The sequence below is a fragment of the Manihot esculenta genome, chromosome 17 (assembly GCF_001659605.2).
Source record: "Manihot esculenta cultivar AM560-2 chromosome 17, M.esculenta_v8, whole genome shotgun sequence".
NCBI lineage: Eukaryota > Viridiplantae > Streptophyta > Magnoliopsida > Malpighiales > Euphorbiaceae > Manihot > Manihot esculenta.
Genome location: NC_035177.2, coordinates 20,174,652 through 20,179,863, shown reverse-complemented (window position 1 = coordinate 20,179,863; position 5,212 = coordinate 20,174,652).

The following is a 5,212-nucleotide window of genomic DNA, read 5'->3' as shown; positions in this document are numbered from 1 at the left end:
CTAGGGTCCATTGACACTCTTTCTCTGTTTGATCTACATGACATTGCCCTAGGCAATGCAGGAGGACGGGCGCTCGTGCCCTCATCCTCAGGTGGTACTCCAGTCAATCTTGCAGATCGACGGGTTCCTCTCATCCTGTTTTCTGAAAAACAGTACACATCACACAAACATTAGCATTATATGGTTCATGTGGAAACACATGAACCCACATCACATATATATCATTCATATCATAGCATCAATGCACATGTATATAATCATGGCATTTCACATCATCATACAAGACAGGTCTCAACATCCTATCCTAGTGGACATGATCTTCCTATTGTGCTTGACCTTCTAGAACATCTATGAGCCCGACACTCTAGGTCCGATCCTATGAACCAAGGGCTCTGATACCATTCTGTAACGATCCAAAAATCGGACCGCTACCGGCGCTAGGATCCAGGTCGGCTTAAGGCCACCGGGACCCGTAGCAAGCCTGACATGCAACCTGTAAACCTGTTTAATCCCATACATGATCAACAACATACATAAAAATTAAAACTTTTCTTTCATACATCCTTTCATACACCAAACTCAACCTGTGCATGCACTGAACATAGACATAATCATAAGCTTTGACCCCTCTGTGGGATCTCATCAATGCCCCAATGGGCGATACAACATATGTTGAATTGGTTTACATAAACATCATAAAACATCTAAGATCATGTATTAAAGGGATAACAACATTCTATGGTCAAGCACACCTCTATCCTCCATAAGCCTCATTACATTACATGTCTAAACTGGACTTTTACATAACATCAAATACATTTATCATGTCCACACTATCTATTACAAAAACAAGACTTCAATACTCTTGCTGACCTCCTGGTCTACCCTGTGCCTGCAAACCTGGGGGATTAGGGAGAGGGGTGAGCTACTAGAGCCCAGTGAGCAGAATAATAAAACATTCAAAACATATGATAACATGGAATGCATCACATCACAGCTAATCACATCAAGGATGAAGTTGTCACCAATAGTCCTCTACATAGTCCAACTGTGCCAGAATGTAGAATGGGTCCTGGTCTTTCCCTTACATGGCATAACATAACATTCCAATGTGCCAGAACGTAGAATGGGTCCTGGTCTTTCTCTTACATAGTGCCAGCGAACGTAGAATGGGTCCCACTAGTCTTACATTCTGTACCGTACATATCACATCGTCACATCATAGATCGAGGGCTATGGATCATCCAACATTCATCCACAACAACAACAGTAGAGTATGCAATGCAACATATTCGTGAATTCTAGTGCAACAACCTAGTATATCTCATGGCATTAATGATGTGTGAATCATGCTAAAATGTCCATTTATTTGCTTTAAAAATGTAATGAGTTATTCCACTCACCTCTGGATAGCTCTGACCAGACACTGGGGCAACTGACTCACTGCTGGGGTCCTCGGTTCCTCGGGTCCGAACCTACACAGGTGGACTCAAATGAGGGACCAACATACATGAACATAACTCTAAACTACTCCCCAAAAACCCCCTAAAACATCATGAAACAATCATAGAAAAACATGCAAAGGAAGGCTGGACAGGGCACTTTCGGCGGCAGGTTCGGCGGTCGAAAGTCCCTCCAAAGCCGAAAGTCAGGCAGGTTCGGCGGCACCTTCAGCGGCCGAAACTCCTAGACAGAGACGAAACTCATGCATGTTCGGCGGCACTTTCGGCGGCCGAAACTGCCCTCCAGAGACGAAAGTCCTCTTTCGGGGGCAGGCTTCGGCAGCCGAAAGGCTTACCTCCCAGGCAGGTTCGGCGGCCGAAAGTCCTTCGGCTGCCGAACCTGGTTTCTGCCAAAGGGCAGAAACTTGGTTCCTCATGCACATTTGCCTCCCAAAACCATCCAAACATGCATTTCTCCTAATCTACAACATACATACTCAAGCATGCAAGTTCCTAGGGGCATCAAACTAACTTAAACCCCATCTACAACACATCAAGCATTCACATTGTCCAAAATCATAACATAAACCCATAAACCTAACAATAACCTAAACATGCATTCTACTCCATAGATCTACTTAAAACTTACTTAAAACCTGCCATAAGCTCAAGATCGGCTCTTACCTCTTGAAGATCGAGAGGAGAACCACCCTAGCTCGAAAAATGGGAGAGAGAGAGTTCCTTGAACCTCCAAGCTCCAAAACTTGCTCAAATGCTCAAAATCTTCAAAACAAGGGTAAAACTAATGAAAATCGAGAAAGATTTGAAGGAAAGAACTCAAAACCAGCGAGGGATGGCGGAGAGCTCACCTTGGCCGAAAATGGGGAGAAAAACTCGCCCGTTTTCGGCTAAGGGACCCCTTTATAGGTGGCTGGCTAGGCCATGTTCGAGAGCCGAAAGCGCCTCCGCATGCATGCCATGTTCGGCGGCCGAACATGAGGTTCGGCGGCCGAACTTGGACTTCCCTCACTTATGCTTCGGGGGCCTAAGGCACACCCGAAGCGCATGCATGTTCGGCGGCCGAACTTAAGGTTCGGCGGCCGAACTTGAGGTTCGGCGGCCGAACCTGAGTTTTCCTCCAAGGTTGTTTTCATACAAAAACTCATTTCTTTCTTACTTAAAATCATGAAATACATTAAAACATTTTATGAAAACATGTTTCTACCCTACTAGAGGCTTCCGACATTCGAGATTCCACCGGATGGTAGGAATTCCGATACCGGAGTCTAGCCGGGTATTACACTATGTAAGGGAAAGACTAGGGCTGCCCATTCTACGCCCCTTGCACAGTTGGATATGTTATGTTATGTTTAAGCGAAAGTCGTGAGGAGCTCCGTCAAGGGCCGGACACATTGGATATGTAGAGGGTTACTGGTGACAAGTCCATCCTTGATGTGAATTGTTTGTGTTGTGATGCATTTCATGAGAGCATATATTTATTAAATTGTTTTTATGATTCTGCTCACTAGGCTCTTATAGCTTATCCCTTTCCCCTAGCCCCAGGTTTGCAGGATCAAGAATAGAGCGGGAAGTCAGCTAGAGGCTAGTATAAGCTTATGTAATAGATTAGTAGTGAACATGTAATATGTAATGGATTAGATTTGTGCTTTGCCCTAGTTTATATTTGTTTATCCCAATGAACATGTTTTTATGTAAAAGTTTTATAATGAGTTATGTTGACCAAGCTTGAAGTATATGATGTTGACCATACTAGAGCATTTGATGAGGGCTCTAGTGTGGATTTTATGTTTACAGTTTATGATGAATGTACAGGTCGAGCTTGGTATATGAAAAGTTTAAGTTTTTATAAAAATGTGTGTTCATGTATGGGATTTTATCAGGTACACAGAATGCATAGTAGGCTTGCTACAAGTTCCGGCGACCTTAAGTCGACCTGAATCCTAGCACCGGTAGCGGTCCAGTTTCTGGGTCGTTACAGAGTGGTATCAGAGCCCTAGGTTCATATGGTCGGACCTAGAGTGTCGGGCTCATAGATGTTATAGAAGGGCAAACACAATAGGAAAAATCATGTCCACTAAGATAGGATATAGAGTCCTGTCATGATGATGATGTGAAATGCCATGACTATATGCAAATGCATTAATGATATGTTATGTGTATGACGTAGGTTCATGTGTGACCACATGAACCATATGATGCTAATTTTTATATGATGCATGTTATTTTTCAGAAAATAGAATGCGAGGTACTTGACAATACGGTTGTCGAGACCGGTCAAAAATAACCTTTTTAACTACCAACAATATTAAAACTGTAGACAGTGGTGAAAGGATCATATCCACAGGAAATTGACACTTACTTCTCTTGTTAGGACCAAATAAAATAAAGTGCAAGTGCATGTAAAGTAAAAATGGGGGCTTTGAGATTGATTTGATTATATTAATAAAAAGAGTAATTAAAAAGAAAGCAGATGGTAAATTAAGAATGAAACAATAATGGTGAAAGCTCTAGTTGAAGATTCAGATTCACTTTAGTTGATGGGATTGATCATTGACTCATATGTTCCTTTGTTTGATTCAATAAATTGGCCATGGAGATTGAAGAAGCATCTCACCTCAATCAATTAGGGAAAGTCCTCCAATTAATTACTAATTAACAAGTTGTCAAAGAACGTCTTTGAGCCTTAGGCCTTTTACAATAGTCAATCGCATTAAGAAATAGAGAGAACCAATTCTAATTACCCAAATGTATGGAGACAACACTAGATCATGCAATTTACTTGGTTATGCACCAAGTGTTCTTCTGTTTGAACAATTCAAGCAATTACAGACTAAAAATCATTCAAACTAACAATATATTACTTTGCATCAAAGAATCAATGTAGATCTTAAATAACAAAGCAATAATGTCTCAAAGCATGAAATCACAAGAATACTGAATAACAAAAGATTAACAATGTAGTCCAAGTCTCTCAATCCACAATACAACTAAAGCTTCACTTATTCTTCAACTAGAATAAAAAGGTTTCAGTCACTCATGGCTGAAACAAAACAACCAAAAAGAAAGGTAGAAGAAGAGAAGAAGAAGCCGAAGGAGGTGGAGGCGCGGCGGTCTTGCTTGATCCGGATGGAAGAAGGAGAAGAGTCTCTGAGAGTCTCTGAGAGTCTAAAAAATTCATGGCTATCAATGGGAGTACCTTTTTATAGAGATTAGGTACTGCCCTAGGTCTTCCTTGCTTCCTAATTAATGTAGAGGCTGCCCATGCTCAACTTGCTGCCCAAGCTGTTGCAGAAGAGGAAAGAATCGGACTGCAAGGCTTCAGAAGGGAGTTGGTGCGCAAATTGCTTTCAAAATAGGAAAGGGACGTACCTTGTACTTGAAAAGGAAGGAAGAGTGATTCAAGGCTGCCAATAGAGGAAGATGGCGCGGCTTGACCTTCAGGAGAGAGGTGTGCGCGCGGATGGCATTGAATAGGAAGGAGGCGCGCAAATGGTGCTCTGCAGAAGAGGCAGGCGCGCAGATGCTTCTGAATAGGAAGTACGAGTTGTCCAGATTTCCTATTTAGGTGGACCTTCTTTTGAATCTTGAATCTGGACTAAATAAAGGCCAAGTGCATTGAGATCTCCTTCCTGAATAGAGAGTGGTGCGCGGATCATGCTGCAGAAGGAAGTTGGCGCGCGGTCATTGAATGCAGAAGGGAAAGTGCATCTGTCCAATCTTTTCTTTTTAGGTGGAGCCTTCGTTTGAAT